Source organism: Artemia sp. Qi Xiang Cuo, chromosome 15 (genome assembly GCF_049724085.1).
Source record: "Artemia sp. Qi Xiang Cuo chromosome 15, ASM4972408v1, whole genome shotgun sequence".
NCBI lineage: Eukaryota > Metazoa > Arthropoda > Branchiopoda > Anostraca > Artemiidae > Artemia > Artemia sp. Qi Xiang Cuo.
In genome coordinates, this window is record NC_142808.1 from 61,436,653 (window position 1) to 61,451,167 (window position 14,515).

At 33.5% G+C, this 14,515-nt stretch overlaps 1 protein-coding gene and 1 pseudogene across 4 annotated transcripts in view; both read left to right on the plus strand.

The window, feature by feature from the left end:
- Positions 1–14,515, plus strand: part of LOC148943950 (uncharacterized) — a 628,351-nt gene that overhangs the window by 318,040 nt on the left and 295,796 nt on the right. The gene's annotated exons all lie outside the window — the stretch shown is intronic.
- Positions 1,929–14,515, plus strand: part of LOC148943956 (uncharacterized) — a 60,028-nt pseudogene continuing 47,441 nt past the window's right edge. Inside the window, exon 1 of the transcript XR_016142999.1 lies at positions 1,929–4,926. The product of XR_016142999.1 is annotated as an uncharacterized LOC148943956 (transcript). The remainder of the gene's footprint in view (positions 4,927–14,515) is intronic.

Genomic DNA, 14,515 nt, shown 5'->3' on the forward strand with positions numbered 1-14,515 from the left:
GTTGCAACTTATTACTATAGGTCCGAGACGTTCGACCTTTTATTATAATGGGCCGGGTTATCACTTGAAGGAATTCGATGGGAAGATAACCCATTATATTTTAATTATAACAAGATTTCAATAAATATTACTGATACACGATTTTGACAGTCTTTATCTCCATAGTGTGGTTTTGTTAACATCAATACACCTCAATTTCTGCTTAAGGTTCCCCCTTATACATTTAGTTTTCAACATCCCTTGAATAGCAGTTTTAGCACTAGTAATATGCATATAATGCCTTTTGGATAGCGCAAAATACCTCTTGATACCCTAAAATTTCAACATAATAGCCTAAGCCGTTCCTGGGATATTCACGATATGCTTTTGACGTTAGGCATGTACATAGTATCTTTTTTCAATCAGTTTGACATCCTCCTCAAGTATTTCTGAAAGTTTCAATTTAATACCCTAAATCTTCATAATAGTATAACTAGTAGTAGTACTATTGCTACTACTAGTAGTAGTATACCCAATCTGTCTTTTATTAGTTCAACATTTCTCTGAATACACCCCGAAAGGTTCAACTTATTGCTCTAAGAGGTGATGACACATTACTTATATTATCTTTTGACATCATGCCAACGTACTGTGTTAAAGTGGCTTTTGGCTAGTTTAAAATTCCTCTCAATACCCAAATTTTCCAACTTAATTTGACTAAACCGTTCCTGGGATATTCACGATGTGCTTTTGAAATCCTCCATATACATAGTATCTTTTATTCAGTTTGACATCCTCCTCCACAATCTTTGAAAGCTTCACCTTTATACCCTTAGTCTTAGTAATAGTAAAACTAGTAGTAGCAGCAGTATTACTACTACTACTGGTAGTAGCATAACCATATTGTCTTTTCAGTAGCTATACATTACTCTAAAAATACCCTGAGAGGTTCAACTTAATGCTCTAAGAGAGACGATATATTGCTCATATGATATTTTGAGATCTTCCCAACATACTATGTTTTTAATTCATTTCAAAATCTCCTTCAACACATCAAGAAAGTCTTACCTTAATACCCTTAGCCTTAATATAAGCATGCACATATTGCTTTTTAATATTTCAACACCTTTCCCCCTTAATATGCACTGAAAGATTCAACTTTATACTTTAAGCTGTTTCCGGAATATAGCTGAAAAGTCCGTTTGATAATAGTAAAACCAGTTAAAGGAATAGTCGTAGCAGTGCTACTACAACTACTAGTGATTAAATATCCATACTATCTTCATTAGTTGAAAATTCTTCTTAATATACCCTGAAAGGTTCAACTTTATGCTCTAAGAGGTGATCATATATTCCTCGTGTGATCTTTTAACATCATTCTAGCCTACTGTTTTTTAATTAAATTCAAAATCACCTTCAACATATCCAGGAAGTTTCACCTTAATAGCCTTAGCATAACATAGTGCTTTTCCTTATTTCAAAACCTTTTACCCTTAATATGTACGCATAGTTTCAACTTAATACTGTGAGCTCTTTCTAGGATGTAGCTGAAAAGTCCGATTGATAACCTGTGTCCATCTAGATTTTTTTTTTTCTTTTTTATTTGGTTCAACATCCCGCTCAACACTCCCTGAATGTTTTGTCTTAGTACCCACAGCAATCCACATATTGCGTTCTTGCTACTTCGGCATACCGCTTAACATACACTGAAAGTTCCTACTTAATACCCTAAGCCAATCCTGGGATATTTCTAATAGGTATGCATAGGGTGAGTTTTGATTCAGTTCAACAGCCTCCTCAACTTTTCTTGGAAGTTTCACCTAAATGTCCCCAGTCTGAGAAATAGTGGAAATTGTAAGACTAGCAATAATACGACTATTAGCATAAGCATGCATATTACAGATGGATAGATATTTATTACAACAAAAGTAACTTTGGACCATCACAAAAAAGATAAATAAAACAAAATTATAGCACATGATACTAACACACATAACTAAACATGGTATATAATAATAGCAATGAAAAAGCATAACGACTGTAAAACAAAAACAAACATAATAAGGCACACAATACCATATAACTTACATAATTATACAAAATGTTGCAGACATGATCAATATATCATAAATAATTTAATAATAAAAAATATTTTTTATAATAATAAAAAGTAATATATAGTAAATAATTTTAAGCTACATGGGCCATGGCTATAAAAAATAAAAATAAAATACTACCAACCCGCCTTATGAAACAAATTTCAACATTTTGTTGTCCCGGCAATCGCCCAACATACCAGTGCTGCATGGCTATATGGACGTACCTCCCCACATTCTTCATATCCACTTTGCAATCACTTTTTTTTTAATTCCCACCTTCCAACCCCTCCCTTTTACCGCAATCCCAAAATGTCTGCTGTCAAATGCTTCATCTCTTTACAATTACACATAAAGTACTTTAAATCTTCATTTTTCTGCATATTGGGCAAAAAAACGAACCTATCCGCGACCTAAACCTCCCCAAATACTTCCTTACTCAACTTATCTTAACAGCTTAGCCACTCCGGTTCTATCACAGATTAGAAACAAATAATACAGCAAGAAAAGAAACACCAATCAAGTTTAAAAATGGTCAATAAAAATTTAACAAAAAAAATTCCAAGTCGAAAGAACGGAAAATAGAAGCACAAATATAGAAGAAGAAATGGTGGGGGATAAAACAAAATCACAGGCAAGAAGAATAACATTGCCAAATTTGTATTCACAGTCAAATACCTAAAAAAAACACTTAAAATTAAGCCAAATTAACTATCAAAAAGAAATATTTACAATAAAAGAAAAGATTACAATTAAAGTTCAAAGAATTTAAAATTAAAGGTCAAAAATTAAATATAGCATAAATAAATATCACAAAAGGGCAAAAAAGTGACCAAATATAAAGAGAAAAAAATAACGCATGATTATTGTGAGCATACACCAACGACTGGTGCAGGACATAGTTCAGGAATTATTTAGGCGCTCCAGAATAGAGGGGATAAAACTTCTCCGGGATCTCTCAGTAACGGTATGGTTCGGTGAATACGTTGGAATTTCCATAGAATCTAAGCGGGGAATTCGGGGTCTAATGGGGTCGTGTAAATCGGGAAAGATGTCCTCATTACGAGGATTAGATATTGCGGATTTAGCAAAACACAAACAAACAAATTTGTTCTCTCCTATCCTTTATCGTCGTAATACGTAAGGATTTAAGGAGGAAGGAGAATGGAATTTTACTCTCTTTGTAGATGATCCTGAGCGAATGCTTTTGGACTGACTCACTGCTTTTGGATGCTTACATTGTGTTTTTATTCAGTTAAACATTGGTAAAAACCTAACATAAAATTTTCAACTTAACACCTTATTCTATTCCTGAGATATTGCACCACTGCCAATTTAACAGCCTGGATTCACTTAAAAAAAAATATTTAGTTCAATAGTAGCATCATTTTTATAATATGGATACACATAGCACCTTTTGGCTTAGTTTTATACCCCCTCAAGGCTCCTTAAAGTAAGACTTAATACCCTGTTTTGTTCCTGAAACGTTGAAATCTGTGCCATTTTTAAAAACCTGACTTTAAATTCACTCTGATTTAGTTTAATAGTAATAGTAGCAATAGTATTAATACAAGCTCCGAGAGTTTCAACTTAATATTTTTCGCGGTCCCTAAGACATTAATCATATACCCTTTGACAACCTATATACACTCAGTGTCTTTCAATATTGCCATAGTAGCCCAAAGTACCCTAGTTTTATATCAAAACAAATTTTCCTATAAATTTCTACTTGTTACCACATTCCACTCCTGAGGTATTGTATTACTTCTATTTAGATAACTTTGATGCTCTTAAACACTATTTATTTAGTTCCCGAGTAGTAAAATCAGCTGGAGTAGTAGTGGTATCCCAAGAAATTTCAATTTAATTGCTGACTGTTCCTCTAGTTATAGAATAGTTTTCACTGTATTTAATATTAATAAAATACTTTTTATATATAGATAATTCATTCTACTATGTACAGTTCTGGTGGTGTGGATCAACCAAAACTCTTTGGCCCAAAACCCATCGTGAAGGTGAAGAAGCTTACAGAGAAGGCTATTGAAGAATTAACAGCTGGTATCTGGCGTTGCAGCTTCTGTTCAAAATAAGAAAAATCTGTTTTTATGCTAGATCTTCACATAGACACTGGCTGTGAAGAACTTTCACCAATAGAGTGTGACATCTACCCTGCAATATTTAGGCATTACAGAAATGTGTTGCTTACATTATGGGACACCAGATGGGAGAGACAAGAAGATGTCCCTTTTGTTTATGTGAATGTATTGACGATATGGATAAACATCAAGTTATAATTGATCATTTTTTACCAAACATTTCTCAGTTAGAACTACAGGGGAGTACATCACTAGCTGTAACACAGAATCCTTCTACAAGTGTTTGCTTAAATTTTTTGAATTGGATTCTGAAGCAAAAAACTTGGACAACCACAAGACATATTTGAATAGTTCCTTGCATAATAAAAAACTTAGAATATTGAAAAGATGTAAAAAACATGTACAGGGATAAAGCAATATATTTGTGATGTATGTGACAAGAATTTTTATTATTCGAGTCATTTGAAAAGGCATCAAAGAATACAAACAGGGGAGAAACCTTTCAAATGTGATGTGTGTGAGAAAACTTTTTCTCTGTCAAGCGGTTTGATTCAGCACCAAAGAGTAAACACAGGTGAACAACCCTTTAGATGTGATGTATTTGAGAAATCTTTTTCTGAGTCTACCAGTTTGATTCAGCACCAAAGAGTACACTCGGGTGAAGCCGTTTAAGTGTAATATATGCAACAGAGTATATTCTTCTAAATATAATCTTAATAATCATATAACAACCCATTCTCAGATAGAGCCTGCTAGTTCATAGTCTACAAAACTACCTTTGTGGTTGTGCTGGAATCTAATGTAAACTGTTCCTTTGTTTGTAGTTGACTAGCCCTTATCTAACAGCAATTTACTTTGTTTGTATATGCTTATTCTCTTTTAATGGACAGTTTAAGGAATCTTTCAACTAAAGAAAATTCAGAAAGCAGTATCATTTGGTGTGTGGGTCTGTAGCAATGTTACCCGGTCTAATCTCGTCCTTTTCCTCTCTTTCCTTCTGACTGAGTATTGGACAGATCCAAGTTTTTCTCCTCTTTCTGAAAAAAAGCAAGGTATTAATGGAAGTAAGGAGGTAAGATAAGTAACGAATTAATGGAGGTAAGACCAGAGGTCTAGATTGGTTCAGATAGGAGGAAGAACTTTATCCAGACTATTGCTGAACATCTGATTTTCCAGGTAAGAAAGATCCAACTCAAATGTAATAATACCAAATACTGCCGTGTTTGAGCCTTTGGCATCTTGAAAATGCTTCCGATCCCTCAAAATAGCACAAACAAAGCTATTGCTCCTCTGAAAAAATAGTCTGACAAGATAAAAATGGTAATAGAATTAGTCTAGAAATTTCAAATCAAAAATGAATCTCAATGAATTTAAAGTCATTATAATATGGCAGGTGGTCAAAGTGTAACAATGTAATTATTGCTGCCATCTAGAAACGACTAGTGATCACATAGGGAACCCAGTTTATACTTTTATTCAATTTGAGATTGTTACCCAAATGAGATAGTAATTAAGAAAATTAGTAACTAGATTAATAAAAGCAGAGTAATTGATCAGAGTAGAATATAAAAAGAGGTTTGCAAGAAAAAAAAAACAGCCTAAGAAGTAAGATCCTCTGTTCTACCTTAATATTGTTTCCTTTCAAAAGAGATAAGATCTGAACTAAAAAAAATTTATCAGCAAAATAATTAAATAAATAAACAAGGCTATTCCTGACATATTAATTCACCTAACTGAACTGCTTTCAAAGATAGCTAGAAGCCCCTGAAATAGAAATTTGCCTAAAAATCTTATAATTTATAAAATTGCTATGCCACTTTATTCTTTATTATTGCTTCTATAGCAACTACCAATCACCCAGCAAGAAGAAGAAATACGATTGTGGCTATTGAGAAGGAAACACTAGTCATGCATACACATATATATACATATATATATATATATATATATATATATATATATATATATATATATATATATATATATATATATATATATATATATATATATATATATATATATATATATATATATATATATATATATATATATATATATATATATATATATATATATATATATATATATATATATATATATATATATATATACATAAGCGCCGAAACCTGTATAGGCAATAATTTTTCCTCTGAGGAGCCCTGATATGTGGTGATTACTTGGGGAATATTAAATTTTGTAGACTTAAGGTGCTGATAGAGGGACTCAAGAATCCCGTACCAGGTTCAACAATGGCAGCCACGTGGGCGTCAACAAAGGGGAAGACCGAGAAACACGCTCAGACGCACTTACGATCGTGATCTACGCAGTACTCACACATCACTACAACCCCAGTGGGAGGATGTACTTGCCGCAGTGCCAATACATAACGTTTACAGAGGCTTCGTCGATGCCCTATGTGCCCCAAATAAAGCAGGACCTAAGTAAGTAAGGTGCTATGGCTTGGTTTTGGGACAATGATTTATACTTATTAATGCTGATTTTGCTCTATTTTTGGACTATTGGGTTGGATGTACTATTTTTTCCTAGGTGATTGGATGGATGAGTAAGGTCATATATTTAGCTATATTTATCTGTATTCATTTTTTTTATACAATGGTAGGAAGCAGTAAGAAGTATCAAATTTATCTCTAAATTACCCCATAGTGGGAAAATTGCCGGATTTTTAAAGCTTAATATTTTTGGTATGATTCATTTTTGAATTAACTTGTTTAATATGATTCCTTTGGCCATTTGCCTTAATTCTTTTTGAAATTATTTTGAGAGAGTGACAATTTAAAAGCAATTTTTGTTTAAGTTTTTGAAGGAATTTTTTGTTCAATGAAAATATGTTTTCTGAATGTTTTATTTGATATTTCAACAACAAAGTGGCTTACTTATTTGACTAGAAGCTCCTGCTCGTGGTCCAGTGTAGAGAGAGATGAGACTCTTTGCCTTCATTCCCAATGGTCTTGCACAAGCATGATTAGCCTACTTCTTAGAAATCAGTACCAATCATGGAGAGGTACTGGGCAACACTGTCCCTCTATCTGAACTTGGGTCTTTCATAGGGGCACTACCAGCCATGTACATTAATATTGAAGTGTGCTGGCAGTGGTCAAACCACCGTAGGGTTCAATTTACTGCACATTTAATATGACTCACTATAGGGTTCAGGGCCATACTTCTAAAATTGTCCCATGGGGGGCAAATTGGAGATACATTATATATATTTTTTTTGAGTATGTACATTTTTTTTCTTTCATTCATGAAACAGTCTAAATTGTCCATTAATGAATTTTTTTTTTATTGCAGTCATGTTCACATTGATAAAAATGAAAAAACATTGGCTGAGTAAGAAAAAAAAACAATTTACCAATTGACTATTAAGATTTGATTTAGAAGAATATCCTTTCTTGCATATATCTCACTTAAACTGTTTCACCTGTGTGTACTCTTTGGTTTTTAATCAAATTGCTTGACACAGAAAAAGGTTTCTCACATAAATCACATATAAAGGATTTTTCACCCATATGTACTCTTTGGTGCCTAATCAAACTGCTTGAATGAGAAAAAGTTTTCTCACATACATCACATTTGAAAGGTTTCTCCTCTGTGTGCATTCTTTGATTCCTTTTAAAATGGCTCACAAAAGAAAAGCTCTTGTCACAAACATCACAAATATTTTGCTTTATCCCTTCATATGTTCTTTACCTCTTTTCAATATTCTGGGTTTTTTACAATGCAAAGAACTATTCAAATATATTTAATGGTTGTCCAAGCTTTTTTGCATTAGACTCCAAGTCAAATAAATTATAGGAAAACAATTGTAAAAGGATTCTGTGTAATAGCTAGTGATGTAGTTCCCAGTAGTTCTAGGTCAGACATGCTTGGTAAAAAATGACCATGAATAACTAGATGTTGACTCACATTGCCAATACATTCACACAAATAAATAAGACATCTTCTTGTTTCTCCCATCTGGTGTGCCATAATGTGACCAACAAAATTTCTGAAATGCCTAAATATTGCAGGGCAGATGACACATTCTATTGGTGAAAGTTCTTCACAGCCAGTGTCTATGAAAAGATCTAGCATAAAAATAGATTTTTCTGCTTTCAAACCGGAACTGAAATAACAGATGCCAGCTGTTAATTCTTCAATAGCTTTCTCTGTCAGCTTCTTCACCTTCACGATTGGTTTTTGGCCAAAGAGTTTTGGTTGATCCACACCACCAGCATTGCACACAGTAGATTGAATTATCTATATAGTGAAAAATGATTTTATTAAAATTAAATAAGGTGAAAACTATTCAATAATTAGACATCATAGCAATTACAAATGAAAGGTGAACCTTCTATAACTGTTACCTGTTTGGGGTCTACACTACCTACCACATTAAAATAAAACAAAAATGAAAGATGGAGTCTCTTTGTTGAAATGAGTCTTGGATAGTACATTGACCTGACCAAATATATCTTTTTTTAACAAGACATTTCTTAATAGCAAAGTGATAGATGCAAAAAACAACAAAACAAATTTGGCTTATAATACAGGCTAATGGAAATTGTACAAGCTAGTTTCAAACAACACCAAAAAGCAAATTTTTTCCAAACTCATCATTCTTCCATTGTTTTAACTTTTTTATATAGCCTAGGCTATATATTCATGTATGTGACTTTCATTTGGTACTTGTATTTTGCATGCAGACCCTCTATACCCCACCCAGGCTAATGTGCAAACATATAAGCAAAATTTGTTTCAAGTACCTTTCATTTTTAAGTATGTAAACCATTTGTTGGTTTAATTGATTTCACATAAAAAAAAATTTTAATAATTGGTCACAGTAAAAATATTGAAAGACTTTCAAAATAATGTTTATTTCTTCAACAAGCTGATAAAAACTAAATGAAAAGTCAAAACTGCAAGTTTTGTTGTACACATGAGACAATAAATTTGAATCTAAAAGTAAAAAACAGCAGCCAAAATTACTTTCCATCAGCATTCTGGTTTTTCTTCCAGAGTCTAAACAATTCATGTCTTCCTATAAATATTTCTCTAAAAGCTTTCTGCAGTAAAATTCTAGTTTAGCTACTTTTCACTATCTATTAAGGGGTTGGGTTAGGAAAATAAAACTTTTAGTAATGAATCAAGGGCCAAAAATATCCTCAGTGAAGGCATTACCAAGCTTCTATGTTAACCGTCTTCTGATTTGTAAATCTTAGAAATTTGCCTACTTGACAGGTTTGACACCTATGTAAGTTTTGACAAAGCAACATTTTACCTTCATTTTCAGTTATCCGTTTTGTTGTCTCTGGTTTTAGTTCTGAAAAGACAATTTCAATAATTTTGAGTACAATTTTTGAGCCTTATCAATTACTATTTTCTAAATTTAGTAAACATATTTTCAGATTTTTTAAACCTCATAAATTGGTAATGACCAAAGCTGTGAAGCTGAAAACAGTTATTGTACTTCATTTCAGCCAAAGATCAATTTTGCAAGATTTAACTTTCATAAAAAGAAATTTTTAAACAGTTATCACAACCCTCTAGAGGGGAGAGGAGCAGAGGTAGGCAGGGTAAAGGTACTGATGATTTGACAGTTTTTGTAAAAAAAAAAAAAAAAAAAAAAAAAAAAAAAAAAAAAAAAAAAAAAAAATATGCTCCAGAAGGCCTAATTTGAAAAGGGTTTCAGTATATAGGAAAAACATCTACAAATCTAACTGTTTGATTAGAAGTTTGAAGTTTTATCACAAACTATAATTTTCAGAAAATTCAGGTACAAAACCCTAATTCTCTTAAACCTGAGCAATTTCACCTGCATATTCAACAGAATATAAGTTACCTGTTTTTGACCCAATCTGAAATTTCTTAGCACCTGTCAAGATGAGAAAAAACATTGTAAAGGAGAATAAACAAGATTATGTTCAGTCATTGAATATCAAATGCTAAGATTTTGACAAAAACCCCTACTTTGGACACTTGAACAGATGTCTTGGCCAAAATATTTTTATTGAATTTCCATTTTCACAGGCTAGAAATGAAATATCCTTGTTTTCTCTTCTTTACAAAATTATTTCTAATATGAGCCAGTTTGGTCTCAGAAATTATTTAAAAACTGAACATAAATACTATTTCAATTTGTCCAGCTGAGAATAAAAATATCATTTTTGTAGCATATCAATAGCCACAAACTGACTGTTTGACACAGCAATATTTGTCCTTTCATAACTAAATTCCAGTAGATTGCTTTAATGATGTTCCAGTATATTCCCTAAGGATTATTAGATACTTAGGCATTATACAGGCACAGCTATATACTGTATGTGGAATGTCAAACAGGAAATGCTACCCAACAAAACCCTTCAACTGGCTATTTGCAAGACCTAAATTGACTGCAAAGTGTTGTTTCTCATGAAGTTTAAAATATTTAAACAATTTTTTTTTTAGGGTTTAGGGGGGGGGGCCGGAAAGTTACCTAGGTTATGTTATGAATTAAATATATGCTCAGTTTTACCCCCCCCCCTTTAATGTGCAAATATATAGCCCAAATTTGTTTCTAAACTATTATATATTCATCCTATTTTATCTTATTTCATTAGCATTAACCAAAATACAGTATATAGTGGTGCCTGTATATTGCATAGGTACTGAAATGGGCCTAGGCAGCATCTTGTGTAGAATGGGCCTGCCGCTTCTGTGATGAAGGGGGGAGGGATCTTACTGACACTTCCTGATGTCCTTTGAATATAGTTCTTTAGAAACTAGTCATTCTACATTTCACCAAAACTTGGCCTTTAACATTTTCCATGTTCTACTTATCCTGCAACAGTATAACATGAGAGACCCACTATCCTTCTTCCAATTTCCAAAAAACATAAACACCACAAAGGTGATTTGACACAAATCACATTATGGTTAGATAACAGCTTCTTCTAAGAATTCAATTCAAAAGTTTACAGTTGGGCAAAATCAAATATCAAAATTGGTATAGGGGAGACCAGCCCACATTTAGCCAAAGCAAACAGTTTCAATATAAAAACCTATGGGGCTCTTGGTGGAATATAAAAGCTCTGACAGATGGCAGTGTATGTTTTTAAAATGTCTGACCTTAATTAATATTTTTACCAAAAATATCAGATTGGATCAGGTTTTATGGTGATTAACTCTGGAATTTTGTTCAATTTTGTCTAAAAGCCTACACCTAATTACGAATACTAGAAATCTCACATTGTATTCTCCTTGTAAATCTCACATTGTATTATTATTTGCCTGTTTCTGGCAGCTTCCAACATGTGCCATCTTCACTAGTTTGCTGTTAGTATTTTTTCATCCTGTGGTATAGTGAACTCCCATGTTCAGCCACAATACCCAGGGTAAATTCAGCATGCTGTAGCAAGGTGTCCAAAAGTGGGCTATGCTTGTAAAAGCTGTGTAAACAGCATATTCAAAGGTTGAAGGCAAGCTTAAAACACAAAACTGTGTTATTTCTGGTGTTGTTTAATCCTGTCAGAACAGTAGGTGAACTGAAGTTCTATTTTTCCCTGTTAAATTTCATTCAAGATAAAATGATTGAAAGTAAAACACAAGAGAAAAGAAAGAAAGGTGGCTGTGATCCAGAAGAAAATAAAATAGCAGTTTTTTCTGTCTTATTCTACATGAAGTCAGTTGGATTCTCTGGAAGTACCATGAGTATCTCTAGAGGAATGCTGCTGGACTACATAGAAAAAAAGTTGAGAAGCTGAATATCCCTAAAAAAAGTCTGGACCTGAATTTCTTTACACCCTGTTACAACACATGATAAACATTTACAGAGGAACAAGAAAAAAGACTAAAAACTTCCTTGAAAACAACTAAAAAGACTTCTCTTAACACCCTGGGGTTGTAAGGAGAAAACCTTACTCCAGTTTTATAAATCACATATAAGACCCCATATTGACTATGGGCTCATTGCCTATGGTGCATGTGCAAAGACCCAGATGCAAAAATTGAAACAACACAAAATGATATAATACATCTCATATTTGGTCTTAGGAAACCCACAAGCACCAAGTTTCTGCTTATGGAGAGTGGATTAACAACAAAAAGGGAGAGACGTAGCTTTCTCTTGATAAGACATCTTACAAAAATTGAATCAAATAGCTCACACACATTACATAATTGGTTAAGAAATCCAGCCATGTATAGAGGTATTGCAGATGAGTATGCCAATATTCAAAAGAAGTTCCCTGTACCAGCAAAGTCTATTGCACCTACTTTCCCCCAATCCCCTCCATGGAATTGGTCATTTCCCATAATAATGGAATAAAGATTTAACCCCCATTGCTTTTGTCCAGAAAAAATTTGCAGAACTTAATACAATTACCTATAAAAATCACTTCCAAATATTTGTTGATGGGTCAAAAATGAAGGAGAAGGATGCAAGTGGTGTTTTCCTTCCTCACCTGAAAATTGCAATGGGCGAGAGATTATTTAATAATTTATCTATATTGTCTGCTGACTTAAATGCCATAATCATGGCATTAGAACACCTTAAGAAAAACCAACCTTTGATTGAAAATTCGAATAATATTATCATCTATTCCGACTCTTTATCAAGCCTTGAGTTGCTGGCCTCAGCTCCTCAATATAAGTTGGACATTGACACTTATCATTGTCAAAGTATTTTTGATAATCTTGCTTCAAGTGGCATAAAAACTTACTTTCAGTACATTCCTAGCCACTCTGGCATAAGCGGTAATCATCAGGTTGATGAAATAGCAAAAAATGCTATAAATATTGACCAGCCAAGTGGGAGACCAATCCCAATTAGAGATATTTACCAATGGAGGCTATCAGATATTAATTTTAATAAGATTAATCCTATCCTCTCCCCCTTTCCCTATAAGTATCTTTCTAATCATAGAATTCGTTCTGGAACAAATGGACTAAATTTTCTTGCATTCTCATATAATCTTTCTAATTCAAGTGGTTCAATTTTCCTGTCCCCTCTTTGCAGGCATTGTAATATGAATAATGAAACAATTGACCATTGCCTATTTGAATGTAATATGCTGACGTCTGCACAACATACCTTGCTTTGTAAACTGTTAAAATATTTCAAACACCACAAAATCCCACTATCAACCAAGAGCCTAGCCAACTATACCTGTACACAGAGCATAGAAATCGACATCTATCATCTTATATTTGAACTCCTAGAGTCGAAAGATCTGCTGAAAGATATATGAATATATCTAATAAATATGAGGCAATCAAGCCAGTAGCTCTGTAGCCCACAGAGTGAAGCAAAAGGAAAAGGGCTAAATAGTTTTACTGAAAAGCCCGCCTGCTGTTAAATAGAAGAAGAAACAATAGCTGATATGCTTTCAACTGTATTCCCCTAGAAGCATGTAAATTTGCATACACGTATGTCATTACTTAGAGCACAAAAGTACCAGATAATAGAACTGCAAAGGCAGTGGAAACAGTGGAGAAATTACAGGTAAAGATTGGTACTGTGGTTTTATGGATTGCCTTAAAACTCTATCAGTAAGAATGCCAAAAAGTACAAGCCTATGACAGACAACTGCTTTCAACTGTCACAGTGTAGGAGCTTTCTTTAACAACCTGGATTGAGGCCTATATAAACACATGTTCAGACCACAAGACATTTGAAGTTTTGACCAATCAGGTCTGAAAAAATCCATAAGCCTGGTAAAATCATTGCACAGCAAGACAGAAGTAAGTAGGGAAGGTCACCTCAGCAGACAGAGGTAAGTTGATCACGATTTGTGCTGGTGTTAATGTGTTGGGAACACAGTCCCTCCTATACTTATTTCCCCACAAAAACAGTGTCTGGAAATTTTACTCAGGGGAGCTTTACCATCATGATCAGCTCAGAAAATACTTCTGGCTGGATGACTGCCTCTCATTCTTTGCTTTACTTGCAGCATTTTATCAATCAAGTCAAACCCAAAAAATCAACAGGAAAAAAATATGAAAAAGTCAGAAGTGCTCACTGACACCCCTATGAAAGAATGTATTACTGCAAGGATAAAAGCTGTATCTGCCAAAAACCCCTAGTCCTGGAACAGAAGAAACTCAGACAAGAGAAAAGAGAAAAGACTAAAAAGCAAAAGGCATGTCTCTTGCAACAAGAGTTACAGTTAGAGTGACGATTCTGATGTCAATGATCCTGTATACAACAACTGTTCAGACCCCAGTATAGACATTGAAGACAAGCTCCCTACCAGCAACTTCTAATTTGACACTGAGAAAGTCGAGGCTGGTGATTACATTCTGATTGAAATGAAGAGCAAGAAAGGGAATTCTGTTCACAATGTTATCAATATCAAAAAGTAGCAA